We start from the raw sequence: 16,224 nt of genomic DNA on the forward strand, positions 1-16,224 counted from the left end.
CTGGCAGGACATGCAGGGAAGGCTTGCCAGCCCACCGCTGGAGTCTGGGCTGATGGGCACCCATGGGAGGAGGTCAAGTACAGGCAGCTGCATGCACAGGACAGGAGTAGGGGGGCGGGGGGAGGCAGAGGCTGGCCAAGGTGGTCACATTCTGGTGGGAGGCTTTCTGACCCCCTCGCCTCCACCCCCACTCCCCCAAGCCTTTTCCTGCCACTGAGTCCCCAGTTGCAGAAGGAACTTGCAGGAGACTGCCTTCTTGTGGCTGTTCAGCCACATCCCCAGGGGCCTTTGCTCAAACTCTGATTTCCCCAAAACCCCAGAGCAACCAGAGCCAGGACTTCTCTAGCAGGTTGACCTTGAGCAATCAGATGAGGCTCCCTGGGCAAGAATCCAGAACTTTCTGTAACTCTGCCCCTTGCCATCCACCTCAGACAAATCCGTCTCTTTTAGAGTCCCCAAGAGCTAGCAGACATGCTGTTCTAACCACAAAGAGAGAAGGGCCTGCAAAGCCTTGTTCGCTCAGCGTTCCTAACATGCTGGCTCATACTTGTGTCCATCCATCTCATCTCTCATCTCAGGACACTAGTACATTAAGGCTCAGAGACTAACTCCCAAGCATACAAATAGGAAGTGACAGTGGGCATAATCCAGTCGCAGCCCACCTGCAAGCCCCTGCTCTTGACTACCATGTTGCCCCTACAGCTATCTCTTTGGTGTTCCCTTGGAGCTACGTTTCTGCTGGGTCAGGGCTTTGCACGTTACTAAGGCTGACAATGGGTGCTACCATATTACCTTCCCCCAAGCCTGGACCATGGCCATATATATTCAGTGGGCTTTGTCTGCTTCTTCCTTTCAACTGTAAGGTCAAAACACCACCTACCCTCTGGGATTCAGAGCTCTGACTCATTTGCTTCACTCTGGGTCAAGCATGGGGCAGTGTTCAAGGAAGGGCAGACCCACTCTGCAGATGAGGGAACTGGGACCTATGAGGCTGTGTCTCAGCAGCCAGAACTTCAAAGCCCTAGCCTTTGACAAAGGCATATGGCTTAGTACTTTGCCTAATGACTGGCCCGAAGAAAGCCAGCCGCCTGCCTTGGGTTCCAGCTCCACTCAGACTCACACCGGAAGTCAATTAAAAAAATTATTTTTAAGCCATCTTTGCACTCAGCGTGGGGTCTGAACCCACAACTCTGAGATCAAGAGATGCACATTCCACTGGCTGGGCCAGCCAGGCTGCCCTGGGAAAGTCATTTGAATCAGTACCAATTCCTATTTTTGGAAAATGTGAATGTGAATTTTTCTTTACCCAGACTCATTTGGAGTATTGTCAAGATAAAGGAGATAACACACGGCAGGTCTCACGGAAATGTGTTACTGTCCTCCTGGCCCATGAGGAGAAGCCGAATGAGAGCCCTGCCACGGCAAGGTCGAGACAGCTGAGGGAGGACACAGAAGCTGATACTATCAGAACAGTCTATACTTTCCAAGGCACAAAAGTACATAAAAACATTGTTTTGGACCACACCATCAAGCTGCTGGGCAAGTACTATGTTTTTATTGCCACTTTAGAGATGAGAAGTCTGGGGCTGGGGGAAACAGGTGCATGGCTAGAGGGGTCACCTGCTGGGGGGGGGGTTGTAGAGCAGGAACACCTACTGTTCTAGGAGTAGAGGTCAAAGGTCCCTCATAGCTTCCTACCTGAGCTTCTGCTACATTTTGACCTCTCTCCAGCTGTAAGGTGAACATATACTTGCTGGAACCTCACAGTAAGTAGTGAGCTAACCTCCCCACAGAAAATCCACCTTGCTTTGCCTAAGGGTTGCAGACAGCCAGGTCAAATCAGGAAGAACTGCACATCCCTGCCCAATGTTGATTACTGAAAGTCCTTGACTCTGAGACTCAAGTCATAAGACTTTCAACCCCATCTGCCTTATGCAAAGGTACTGTCCAAACACAGAGAAGGTGAGGGTCCTGGATGTGAAGCAGAAGGTAAATAACTCTCCCCTGCAGTCATTAGACTCACATAAACTCTGGGATTCAACCCCTGAAGGGTGGTTTACCCCACACATCTGGGCATCCTTCTGCATTCAGGTAGCCTTCTTTGCCTAATATCAACTGGATGCCCTCCATGGCTTTCTAGTAAATCATGTTCAGAAAACACACCTGAAGGGGGCGCCTAGGTAGCTCTGTCAGTTAAGCATTTGCCTTTGGCTCAGGTCATGATCTCGGCCTTGATACTAAACCCACATCGGCCTCCCTGCTCAGTGGAGAGTCTGCTTCTCCCTTGCCCTATCCCTCTGCCCTCCCTCTGCTTGTGCTCTCTCAAATAATTGGATAAAATCTTTAAAAAGGGGGGCACACCTAGGTGGCTCAGTGGTTGAGCCTCTGCTTTCAGCTCAGGCATGATCCTGGGGTCCTGGTATCCCCAGCAGGGATCTGGCTTCTCCCTCTGCCTGTGTCTCTGCCTCTCTCTGTGTCTCTTATGAATAGATAAATAAAATCTTAAAAAAAAAAAAAAAAAAAGGAAACAAGAAAATACACCCAAAGAACCCCAGAAAAGTGTCTTTTCTTCCTCTGTGGTTGTGGATATAGGGTGTGTTAAAGCATCTGACTACATAAGCCATGATGGAAGGAGGCCAGTGACCCTTAGCCCATCCACACTAGGTCAGGAATGGTGCCAGGACTCAGTCAGGAATAGGGCCAGAGCTCACCCAGGGGCAGCAGAAAGTAAGTCCAACAGCATCTTCAGACTTGGGCACTGCATTCTTTTCTGCAGCCACATCTTAGCTGAATGCTGCCCACAGTTAGAGGAGACAGCCCAGATAAGGGGATGCCCTCAATCCTCACCACATAAGATAGAGCCCAAAGAGCTGAGCAAGGATGCTTTTAACCTGAAGCTGTGGTTCCCAAACTGGTGCCAGGCCACCCAAGGATATTTGAACAAATTCACAGGGGTGCTGTAGGATATTTCAATATTTCAAGGAAAACATAGCAATACTCGACATCTTCCAGACACGGACTGAACGACTAGCTCAAAGTAGCTCACAGTTTCACCATTAGGTCATGCTGTATTCCTTTCTATGACCTTGTATCTTTGTGAAGTTGAATTTTCTGCAGTTTGCCACAATAAAAAGCAATTTGGAACAAGAAAATCAAATAGAATGTCCTGAATTGTCCATAAGCTGGGAAAGCACCCAGGGAGCCTTCCTGTCTGTTCAGATGAGCCAGCTTCAAAGGTTGTTGCCTCTTACCATATCTACTAACATCCCAAAAATCAATATGGAACAAGAAAAGAGAATGGCCATGTACAACAAAGAATGAAACAAAAAATAGCTTTTAAATGGTGTAGTATGCTGAGCAGTGGTCCCCCAAAGGTGCTCACGTCCTCATCCCCAGAACCTACAAATACATGAGCTGACATGGTAAAGGGACTTTGCAGGTATGATTAAGTGTGGTGCCTTGGGATGATCCTGGGGTGCCCATCATAATCACAAGGTTCCTTAGAAGGGAGAGGTAGGAGGGTCAGAGTCAGGGAGGGAGCAGGAGTGATGCTCTGCTGCTGGTTTTGCAGCTGGAGGAGGGGTTGTCAACCAAGGAATTCAGGTGCTTCTAGAATCTGGAAAACTCAAGGGTAAGAGTCTCCTCTGGGGCCTCTAGAAGGAACTTGTCCTGCTCACACCTTGACATTAGCCCCATCAGACTAATTCTGAATCTCCATCCCCAGAAGTGTATGTAGGACAGTAAATGTGTGAGATTTGTTAAATCAGCTGTAGGAAACTAACCAAGACAGCTAGTATGTTGTTAGGACCTAAAGACTCACTGAAGTGCCCAGTACTTGCTTTAGCCTAGGAGTGTCGGGACAAAACGAGTGAGACACTAAGGTGCCAGGAGTGTGGGGACCTCCGGGCCTGGGCCTGTGCCCAAGCCAAATCCCTCGTCTGCCACCGGAGCTCAAACCCGACACAGGCTGCATATGGATCCCTGTGAAACTGATGCTTCCCAGCATCAAGTCAAGCTTGTGGGGATCATCCGGTTTCCATCTCCCTCCACCATGAACATATCATTAGACAAAGGTCTAGAGACAGAAGGGGGGATAAAATCTCTCGTCGCCACCATGCCTACAAATCCCATCTCCTTTCTGTGTATTCCCTTCTAGCGCTCGTGCTTATACCATATCCATGCCAAGGAAAGTCTGAATGTTTGCTGTGTACCTGGTGCCTGGCTGTCCCTCTCTCATCTGCAAACATGCAGGTGACCTCACTGAGAGTCTTCTCTGGTCCCCCAAAGAGTGTTTTATTTCAAGTTGGCCTACCAGCAGGTCAACAGGGTTTGGCAGGAACAAGGTGAGACAAATCCTTGGCTAAGATTTCTGGTCTCTGGGGCTGTCCTGAAACAGGCGAACCTGATCACTTTATGAGGTTACTGTCACCTGGTTTTCTTCCACTATTGTAAGATATAATAATGGATAGTTTCCAGGAAAACGGTGCCTATTGAAACTGCTGGAGTGGAGGAAAGGGAGAAGGGAGACAAAGCTAAATGCAATCATCCTGTAGAGAAAGGCGCTGCTGGGAACACCAAAGAGTTGAAAGAGTAAATCACCAAGGTTATCCGGAAGCCCCAGGAGCTGCTGTTTCCCCGTCCCCTCCCCCACCCGCCTGCCACAAATAATCAGCCTCAGGGCCAGGGCTCTCTCTTCCTGCTCAGGCGGCATTTGCTCCACACACTCCTTGCTCCCAGGCTTGCCTCGCCCCCTAGAGTCTTGAGTCAGAGAAGGGCCCCAGTGGGCTGGCCTGGGGCAGGCTGCAGTGAGGAAGCCCCCTGAACCCCTCTGCACAGCTAGGCCCTCCAGTGCCCCAGCCAGAGGTCAGACACTAGCCCAGGCTGGTAAAAACACACTTCCTGTTGCTCAGAACCTCTCGCACCATGAGACCACAACAAGGACTCTATCTGCTTCTGTGAGGGGCTGAGCAGCTCAGCCCTTGGGCTCCTGACAAATAAATTTGCTCATCACCTTCTGGCTGGGTGATAACTGACTTTGCCTCTGAACCAGGAAGAGAGTTTTGGGCTGTTTGGAGCTACACAGCAATAGTCATTCTAGAGAATGAATGCATATCAAATATGAAATGTCAACGATGTCCTTTTAGAGGTCACTGCAGTCAGGCAGCTGCTCAGACACAGATTTATACCTAGTCAGTGTGGATCTAGGGCAACTTACAGGTCCATGGAATCAACAACAACAATAACAAAACCCATTACCAAAGTCGGGGAAGGAGCTTAGTGGAGTTTCTAAAAGCAAAATAAAAATAGGGAAGCAAAAAAAATAGGCAGCAAAAGCAAAATAGGGAAGCATACTGGGTTATACAATTTTTTTCATTCCGACATTCATCTGCAGAGTAACTTTTTCCAGACACTGAATTTAAAAGTGAAATTGTCAAGAAAGTCCCCGTATGAAAAACGCTGATTGTAACGAGGTATGTAAAAGACCTGTAAAAGTTACAAGGCTCCGTAAAAGAAGCAGAGGTGTTGAAACATACATTTTTAAATAACTCTTAAAAAGTCTGAAGGCATGCACTAAATCGGCTGGGCACAGGCGTTTGGCTGGAGCACACTACCAGGGTGAAGATAAGGCATTCCTGGTGATACAGGGTGAAGTGTCGTGAACCTGAAGACATTGTAATTAATGCGCCCACGAGGGCCCCTCTCCCTCAAATACTAGATGCCCCAGAGGGCTTTTGGCAAAGCACCAGATCACCCATGATTCTGAAGGGCCAACGTTCTGATTTGATAACCAAAACAGGATCCACGTGCTGCCATTCCCAGGGGGGAGAGGACTGTCATTCTGCTGGTTCACTCCCTCAGACACAGACAGCAGTGGAACTTGAGGTGGCTGCAGGGGACACAGCTCCCACTGCATCTCTGCAGCCACGTGCAGGCACGCCTGGCTCCCACCAGGATGGCAACCCTCTACAAGGGTCCACGTCTGAGCCGGGCACCTGGCAGGAATGCTCTGACTCCAGACTGTCCAGGAGACTCTCCAGTTGGCTGAGTCTCTTCATGGCCAGGGTTAGTGACCTCAGGACTGCACTCCCCCACAAGAGTCTCCCTGTGAGTCAGCAGCCTAGTCTGCTTTCATCGCTATAGGGTTCTCAAGACCAGAACAGGGCCAGGCACATAACTGCTCAGTGAAGATCTGCTGTTGCAGGAATCTCACAGGTCAGAGTTCAAAGGTGATCACAGGTCACAGGCTGCATGTGTCAATTCAGCTGGCCCACCCACCCGGTCCTAATCACCCACACATACTTCCACCAAGGCCCTTGGCCTCTGTGAAGGAAGCTGAAGGAAGACTGTCCGAAAAAAATGCCACTGCCCTTGTTTTTACAACGGAGAGCAGGAAAAGCTGTAGGATCACTACTGACCTTTCAGTCAATAAACCGCATAAGCCCTGCCCTGAAGCCATTCTTTGAAGCTGCCTGGGGAGACTGCACAATTCCTGACCACCATGGGCTTCCAACATATCCCAGGAGATGAAGAAAATGCATTCCACAATCCGACGGAAACAAAACTGTTTTCTGCGTAGGTGCAAAGAAGAGTAATTTGCAGACCCCCTCTTGACAAAATGCACACCTGGCAGGGAGAGTAAGATGAGTATCTAATTGTGCCGACAGGCAGGGGGCGCCAGCACCACGACAGGGTATGTGGGTTGGAAGACACAGGCTCAGAAGAAGCAAGACCAGGGGATCCCTGGGTGGCTCAGCGGTTTAGCGCCTGCCTTCCGCCCAGGGTGTGATCCTGGAGGCTCAGGGTGTGATCCTGGAGTCCCAGGATTGAGTCCTGCATCGGGCTCCCTGCATGGAGCCTGCTTCTCCCTCTGCCTATGTCTCTGCCTCTCTCTCTCTCTCTCTGTCTCTGTCTCTCATGAATAAATAAATAAAATCTTAAAAAAAAAAAAAAAAAAAAAGACCACATCCAACAGCAAGGGGCTTCTCAGAAGGCTGGGTTGATTTCTGCTACTTAGAGACCAGAAGAGGAAAGAGAAGAGCCCTCAGAGAGTCCTGGCATCTCTGATGGGGCGGCCTGTGGAACACCATGAGCTACCACCACAGTGTGGCCCTGGGGGGTAACTTCATACTGTTTTACCCAAATCTGATACCAGAGGCTTCCAAGGCATTTGGAATTGATGGGCAACATGCCCAGAGGTGGCCACCGAGAGGTGGACTTTTTAGTATATCACTGATGGGAAGAGCACAGGGTGAAGGTCTGGGGAGAGGCAGAGGCGCCTGTGGCCATTTAGAATCCACATTCTGGATCCTGGATTCCAACCACAGACCCTCATGTCATCCATCCCAACACAACTCTCAGCTTGCCTGAGCTAGGACGTACCTGGCATCAAAACTGGATGGCTGTAGCTCCCCAGAATCCAGGCTAGAAATGCACTTGGGGGTCAAGAGGCAGGAGCACAGGTAAAGCTGAGGACCACTCAGAGGGCAGAGGAGGGCAAAAGCTGAGTGCTGGTGAGAGGCACAGCCGTGCAGGAAAGAGGTGTGGGAAAAGAGGGGCACAGAGGGGCAGCCCCGGTGGCGCAGCAGTTTGGCGCTGCCTGCGGCCTGGGGTGTGATCCTGGAGACCTGGGATTGAGTCCCACGTCGGGCTCCCTGCGTGGAGCCTGCTTTTCGCTCTGCCTGTGTCTCTGCCTCTTTCTCTCTGTGTCTGTGAATAAATAAATAAAATCTTTAAAAAAAAAAAAAAAGAGGGGCACAAGGTCGGTCCAAAGCCTGGCACTATGCACCAGTTTAGGGGATTTTAATGGGGTAAGAGGCCACTCTGATCAAGGAGACTGGAACTGAGTGCATGGCTGCCACAGTGAAGAGTTACAACTCCTAGCCTTTGCAGGGGAAGCCTCCACCATCCCTCATCTCTGAAGAAGTGAAGATGACAGGTGGGGGAGACGACAGGGACAAGTGTCAACCTCACTTCTAGAAGGGAAGGCAGTAGACACTGTGAATAGATTAAGTGGGATAAGCATGCCAGGGAGTCTCTATTGGTTACTAATAAGACAGCTCTGTGAGCACTGAGAGAGGCAAGTAGTGAGGACCAAGGTCACACTTGGAGCCAACCTGATCTCTGTCACTGTGTTTTTTACACACTCATAGATCCAGGGGAAATTGCAAATTGTATGCTGGGGTTTACTTTCAGCAAGGCACGTGGCAAACTCATTACAGCTTTGAGGACAATGAAATGGACAAATGTAGCCCGAATGTTGTGTAAATTAGGTGGATCTATAAAGGCTATATTTCGTTGCCCTGAAATGCACTTTTCTTGCATTTTAATATCTCTGAAATTGGATGCCTCATCATTGTTCTTAGGCAGGCTTATCATGATCCATTGTCACCATGCAGAGACAAGAATGGACCCTCTTTTATTTTTCAAAGTAATTAAAGAAATTCAAAAAGTGCATAAATCAAAATTGTGTCACTCACTGAATTCTCACAAAGTGAATACTCCTATGTAACCACCCCACCTCAAGTAGTAGAGCATGATCAGTCCTCCTTATTCCTTCTCCCTGGTTCTTCCTTAGTCCCCAAAGGGACACAGATGGGGTGCTCCATAAAGAGCATGCTGATGGCACAGAGGATAGTTTACAGAAACCCATGTACTTTAGAAGGATATTTTTACAGAAACCATGTACTTCTGAATGTAAACAAGTTTTAGAAGGACTTTAAGCAACTTGTTTTGTTTACATTTTCCTCCTTGTAATGGATCAAGTGATACTGGATAATAATCTGTGTCTAAGTAATTGTAAAGGTATTCTTTCAATAAGGACAGAATAAAAAGTCTAAGTGATTAGAAAGTGTTGTGTGTCAGTACAAATGGCAGTGTTTAATCTTTCTTCACTGTGCATAAAATAATGGTGGGTCTTACAGGTGATGAGGTTTTAAATTCGATGAAATATGGTAGTGGGCTGCAGTACTCAACAGTGACCCTGGAAAGGTCACTAACGGGCAAGGGACTCCAGTCCAGGCTCTACCTGACACCTTCATTAATTACTCAAATTGAAAGCAAATCACATGGTGGTGGAGAATGTGTAGCATCTAAAGTCAGAGGGATGGTTAACACAGAGAATGACACAATCAGACCCAAAAAGCTTGCAGTAGATGTCAATGTTGAGCTGAGTCTTAAAAGGCACCTCTGGATTCACTGAGCATCTGCTGAGTGCTTTCCATGTGCCAGGCATGATGTGGCAGCAAAGGGTAACGACAATGTGGTTTCTGCCCTTGAATAACTCATAAATTATTAGTGAGGGCATCTGACATTTCAGCACAAACTTGCACAAGCCCAGTACCAGGAGGCGCTGCGCTCATGATGAGTCTATGTGTTTGACACTAATAACAAACTCCCGAGAGACCTCCAGCTGCATTGATGAAAGCAAACTAACCCAAAACAGAAGCAGTAGCTCCGCCCCTACACCCTGCTTCCACTGGTCGGGCTGCTCCCAGAATGTTTTGCCCAATCCCACACCTGGAAAGGAATGGTCAGCTCCTCTTATGGCAGCAATACTGAGTACACACGTCCAAGAACTCACATGCATTGCTCTCCTCAATCATTAAGTCCAAAGAAACCCACGAGGATTCCTTGTTTGGGAAAAAAAAAATAATACATTTGCAAAGGCATTTTAATTCAATAAAGGCATGCTTGTTAAGACTTAAAAAAAAAAAAAAAAAAAAAAAGGAGAGAGCCATTGAGGATCTGGAGAACATCCAAAAAAATAAAGATGAAAATGAAAGCCCACCTGATGACCATGTCACATGAGCAATAGTGAGAAAGTGGAAGAAACTTACCCTGAGAATAACCCAGGGGACAGGATAGGAGTCTTCAAATTTGTGAGGAGTGGGCACCTAACCAAGGGCCAGATTATTTCTATGTGGCTCCAGAGGGAAGAGTGAATCTTAGGGTGGAGGCCCACCAAGGCTGCAGTCTCCACTACCAGAACAGTACCCTCAGTCCCGTTTCTAGGGCAGCCAGCAGAGGGTGGACGTCTGCTCGTCAGCAGGTTATCCACAGGAGAGGCCATTGGACCTCCAGGGTTCCTGCCACTGGCATTCTGAGATAACGTTTTATGACACTTAATGCAGGCTTTACCCCACTGCAGCTGCTATAAAGCTTCTATCCAAAGAGGACTCGTATTTTATGACCTCCAGGAAGAAAGAAACATCTAACACGTCCACAGTTCACAGAAAAAAGAGATAAGGGACCATCTGCTGGTTCCACAGTGTGGTGAGAGAGTGAGATGGGTTCAGTTCTCCACAAAGCCCTCCCCAACAAAACCATGACTCTACTGTGTCAATTTTCAATCCACCATGACAGGCCAGGTGCTGTGCTAAGTGCTGGGAATAGAGCCGTGGAAGACACAAATTTCCTGCCTCACGGAGCTTGCAAAAGGCTCCAGAACAAATCCCATTTCACCACGTTGCCAAAAAAACCAAAGGGTTCAGGAATTCTGTTAGCCACAAGTGGATTAGGGAGGGAGAGAAAGGGGACTAGGGTTGCCCACCAAAGGCTCCTCCATGGTCAAAGCCTTTAGACTTCTTAGTTCTTCAAAAGTCATCCTGAGTCTCAACTCAAAAGTCACCTCACACAAGCATCTGGATGTACATTTTGCACTTTTGCTAATGTTTCACTCATCCTAGGCAACCTCTTCATGAACTGGTGAGCCCTCCAGTTTAAGGCAACAAGGAGGAATCTGGATACAGGGGTTTCCTCTTAATTTTCACTATTGATTTATTGAGTTGGTTCCACTATAAGCAAATGTTAGAAATTACTGCAAAGCGCATCCCTCCCTTGGTGAGCAGCTATATTTCTTTAATAAAAGAAGAATACAGCTAACAATTTGGTGACAGCTGGATTCAATTTGGATATAGACTGACTTGGCCTTCCATCCCTTCGGGTAATTTGACAAAATAAATCCGTACTGCTCCCACCCCTGGTATGGAGATAGCCAAACTTAATCACTGGATTGGGCTGGGCTCCACACTTTGTCCCTTTCCAAAGAAGCTGGGGCAGTGGGGAGGGGAGCAGTTGGTGGGGAAGGACAGAACTGAACAGACATGCATTTTCTTTGGGCTTGGTGCTTTGCTCCATTGGCCCCAGTGAAGAAGTGTGCACACTGGACATCTGTGTCTCTGGAAGAGAAGGCTCTGGGCAAATCTTCCTGGATGTGGTTCACCTGGCCGGCCAGGTCACCTCTGGCTCACGGTCAAGGTGCTCTGCAATCTGGAGCTGGTCAAGGCTGCCCACACAGCTCTCCAGTGGCCACATGCAGAGGGGATACTGCCACTATTCAAGAGCAACCTGGCACAAGCATTCGGTTGTTGGCCTCGTCAAGACACAACTTCATCTGGCTGGTTTCCTTGCTCTCTCTTGCTTTCTCTCTTCCACCCTCTGTTTCTCTCTCTCTCTCTCTCTCTCTCTCACACACACACACACACACACACACACACACACACCCTATGCTTTTGTTAATGCTTTCTTCACTTCCCTATACACACCACCCACCTCCCTCTGGCTAGATCTCTTGGCACACCTCAAACCTGCTCTTCAACATGGAGAAATCTGAAATGTGTTAATGTGTTATGCTGGTTGCTTCTATAGGTCATTTGCGATCTTTTGAAATGCTCTTTAATGTTGAAACATGTTTGACAATACCTTAAAAGTCTATTTAATTTATGCTAAGGAAATGACCCAAGAGATGGCCAGGGAACCTCCACGCAGCACAATTTAAAACAGCAAAAGAAGTAGCAGTAGCCTAAATGCTCAACGAGAAGAACTTGGTAAATTCTGTTACATTGATTCTGGCACTTCGTCCAAGTGTCACGGAGGACCATGATGACAACATAGCATTGTGAAAATGCTCACGTTACATGAAATGAAAATGGAAAAACCAAGACTTACATTATTCTGTGATGACAACTATGAAAAAACAATGCAGGACAATGCCACAGCTATCCTGTCCACCCTACGCCGTTGCTACCAACATCAAATGAGCGAATAAAGCAACAACAAAAAAAGGTTAAATAAAAAGGTTAAATAAAAAAAGGTTAATTAATATTAATGCCACATTCTGAGTGGCATTAATATTAGACATTTGAAGAATGTTCAGGGCACGGGCCAAGAGGGAAATGGAAACTCTGAAGATCAGATCAACATCAGAGATGTGAGAAAGAGGCCACTTCAAAAGTTCTGCTCTACAATTTACAGACAGTCTTTGCTTTCATCTGTGTCAGTGTGTGCAGGCGGAAATTCAGTGAGATAGTTACTGGTATCAATAGGCCACTCATTCAGAAAGTCTTAGCAAAGCAAGAGTTATGCTTGCAATCAAGAGCAGATCAGATTCTGCAGCATGCGGCTGAACACAGGGGACAGCCTGGGCACAGACGGTGGGAATCCCAGAGTACAGACTCCTCACTCACAGAGAAGTCTTCCTTTGCTTCTCCATGGGTACCTTTCCTAGCACTCAGTGTCAAGGAGGAATAAAGCTCATTTATTTACAGTCAAACCAAACAATCACTGGAACCCAGCAGCCTGAGTGGGTGCCGAGAACCCATCTGTCTCTGTAAAGGCAGATGCATGAGGCTGGGGGTGAGGAAATCTCAGGGGAGGTGCCCCGTGAGTCCTTCATGGGACCCTGCCTATCAGCTGCTTCTGTTACCAACTACCTACTCCTTCGACCTTTATTTTTCCACACAAACCACAATTTTCCTGCCCCAGTTACATCCCTACTTCCTCATTCCTTTGTTTAAACCAGATTTCTTTGTTGAATGCCTCTACAACACATGCCTTCTGGCTTCCTGGTGGTTCTGAATGAGATGAGGGTGAGTACACCCCACCCAGCCTCACCCACTGAATGTGGCTATAATACCCGGGCAGAGTGACCTGAGCAGCTATTTGACATCCCTGAAAAGGAAACAGTAGCAGGTAGATGAGGGAAGACAACAGAATTTAAGACACCACCAAAATGGCGGTGAGTCTGCCATCTGCCTATGACAGGACCCCCACCTGGACTAACTACAACCTGACACCTAAAAGGGGGCCTCCCTGCAGACAGCAGAGATCCAGAGACAGCCATCCCATCCTGCTTCAGGAGCAGGAACAGGGTCCCTAATTCTCAGAAACAGCCAAATCTCAGAGTTTTTCCTCTCTTCATGCCTCTGTCTTGGCTCTCTTGCACCTAGCCTCCCCCCCCCCCCCCCCCGCCCCCAGCAGCTCTGCAGTAGCAGTGACAACAGCCGCAGAAGAGGGAACCTTCCGTTCCCAAGGGAGAAGCTGTATTCTGAAGAGGCTGACAATCCTACTGGATTGTTCTCTTGATTCTCCTCTTTTTAGTCACAGAGGTGAGCTAAGTTGTAAGGAGAGTGTAGCAGAAGAGAAGTAGCACCCCTGCATTTTGGCTGAAGGACCTAAGGGGACGAGGAGGTCCCTGAAACTGGAAGTACTTGGGAGATTGTGAAGAGGGAGGAGCTCAGGGGAACAACCCCATAAAACTGTTTATGAGGTCCTGGGCTCACCCTAGAGCTGCATGTATATATATATATATATATATATATATATAATACACATTATATATATATAATCCTCAACAGCATATCCTAGATATTGAGTGCTGAGGTTCAGGAGAGACCATGGGCCACCCCATGGCCAGTGGGGCAGATCTAAAGAGTACTATGAAGTCACTGAAAACACAACTGATACTGAAGCCATGAAGGCAAGTAGGGACTCAGAATCTGAGTGCCTGCTAAAACAGAGACAGCAACATTCTCTGTGGAATTTAAACAAGGGCCAGGGTCTCATTATGTAATATCCAAATATTCAGAACCAATCCAAAATTACTCAACGTACAAAGAACCAGGAAAACTCTCAACTCACAAGGAAAAAGATAATCAAAAGATGCCAATGCCAAGGTGACACAATTATTGAAATTAGCTAAGACATCAAAGCAGTTATTATTTTTAAAAAATGCTCCAACGTAAGGAGTTTTTGGAAGGAAGGGAATGTTAAAAGGTTTCAGCAAAGAAACTGAAAATATAAAAAAAGGTTAAATGGAAATTCCAAAACTAAAAAAAATACAGTAACTGGAAGATTAAAACCCACCAGATAGACTCAGTAGCAGAATGGATATGACAAAGGTAAGAGTCAGTGAATGCAATAACAGATCAATGAAAATGATGTAATGTGAATAAGAAAAATTACATTAAAAAAATGAACAAAGCCCTGAGGACTTGTGGGACAATTTACTAACAGAGGTAACATTTGTGTCATTACAGTCCCAGAAGGCAAGAAAGAAGGCAGTACCAAAAAATAATAATAATAAATAAAAAAATTGAGGCAATAATGACTGAAACTCTCCAAATCTGGCAAAGGACATAAGCCTTCTGACTTGAGCAGCAACATTAACACACACAAAAAAGATTAAATCCAAAGAGATCCACAGCCATGGCCATCATAATACAACTGATGAACACTCAAGACAGAGAACACATCTTGAAAGGAACCAGAGAAATGGAATGCATTACTCATGGGGGAAGAAGGGTTTGGTTGTAGATTTCTCAACAGAAACTGGGACAGCCAGAAGGAGGTGAAACATCACTTCTTAGGTGCTGAAAGAAAAGAACTGCCAGTCTAGAATTCTACCTCCACAAAAAAAAAAAAAAAAAAAAAAAAGCTTCTGGAATGAAGGCAAAGTGAAAACGTTTGCTGCCAGCAGACCTGCTTAGTAGGAAGTTATAAAGAAACTTCTTTAGACAGAGGGTAAATAATACGAGAAGGAAATGGAACATCAGGAGTAAAGTGCAAAAGAAAAGGAGGGGAAAGTCTGAGTAAATATAAGAGACTATTCTCCTCTTGAGTTCTTCAAAATATGTTGGACAGTCAAAAGCAAAATTCACAATACTGGCTGATGAGCTTTTCAACGTAAATAGAGGTATACATATTAACACTACAAAATAAAGGAGAAAGAATAAAGGGACCTACATGGTAGTAAGGTTTCTACTTTCCACCCACAGTCTTCAAATAGAGATTCTAAGTGGACTGAAATTTTAGTGTGTATATCAGAATTACTAGAGAAAACACCGAAAAACCCAAAGCAAACAAACAAAAAAAACAGCTACAGTTAACCCTTGAACAACATGGGTGTGAACAACCTGAATTCACTCATATGCTGATTTTTTTCAATAAATACAATATACTTATTATACTGTAATGTCTTTACTTTTCCTTATGATTTTCTTAATAAGATTTTATTTTCTCTAGCTTACTTTATTACAATATAAATATAATACATATAAAAAGTATTAATCAGCTATTTACGTCATCAGTAAAGATTTGCATCAACCGTATACTATTAAGTTTTTGGAGTCAAAAGTTATTATGTGAGTTTTCAACTGTGAAGGGGATTGGCATCCCTAACCTCCATGTTGTTCAAGGGCCAACTGTACACATAAAGTAAAAAAATTCAATAGACAAAATGGAATGCTAAGACATTCAGATAATCCTGAAGAATATAAGAAAAGGAACACAGAGGAGTGAAGACTCCATGGAACCAAGAAAACAAACAATAGAATAGTAGACCTAAATCCAAACTTATTAATAATTGTATCAAGTGTAAGCTGCGTATATGCACCAATTAAATGACAGAGATTATCAGAATGGCTAAGACATGACCTAGCTATATGCTACCTTCAAGAAATTCACTTCAAATGTGATTGTATTAATAGATTAACAATAGAAGAGATGAAAAATATGCAAACACTAATCAAAAGAAAGCCAGAAAAGCTATGTTAGTGACAAAGTCTAGGTTGGAGCTAAGAGAACTACTGGGAATAAAAGAGAACACTACATAATGATAAAAGTGTCAGTCACCGAGAAGGTTTAACAATCCTAAATATTCATGCGGCTAACACCAGAGTTTCAAAATATATGAAACAAAAACTGACAAAACTGAAAGAAGAAAGAGACAAAGCCACAATTACAGCTGTAGGCGTTAGGATTCGTCTCTTACTTATCTATGGAAGTAGCAGACAGAAAATCAGCAGGGATACAGAAGAGTGGATCAGTAATATCAACCAACTGGATCTCAATGACATTTATAGAACCTGCCACCAAACAATAGCAGAATGAACATTCTTTCCAAGTGAATATTCCCCCAAGACAGTCCACCTCATGGCTTATAAAACA

The 16,224-nt window shown here is 45.9% G+C and overlaps 1 protein-coding gene across 4 annotated transcripts in view; it reads right to left on the bottom strand.

Moving 5' to 3' along the window:
• Positions 1-16,224, bottom strand: part of KIAA0513 (KIAA0513 ortholog) — a 59,337-nt gene that overhangs the window by 24,798 nt on the left and 18,315 nt on the right. The window contains exon 1 of one of the 4 annotated variants that reach the window (XM_025427026.3): positions 7,381-7,916. The exons of the other annotated variants lie outside the window; for them this stretch is intronic. The gene's annotated coding sequence lies outside the window, so the exon portion shown is untranslated. Of the gene's footprint in view, positions 1-7,380; positions 7,917-16,224 lie in introns of those variants that run through there. 4 annotated transcript variants of the gene reach the window in all.

Source organism: Canis lupus, chromosome 5 (genome assembly GCF_003254725.2).
Source record: "Canis lupus dingo isolate Sandy chromosome 5, ASM325472v2, whole genome shotgun sequence".
Lineage (NCBI taxonomy): Eukaryota > Metazoa > Chordata > Mammalia > Carnivora > Canidae > Canis > Canis lupus.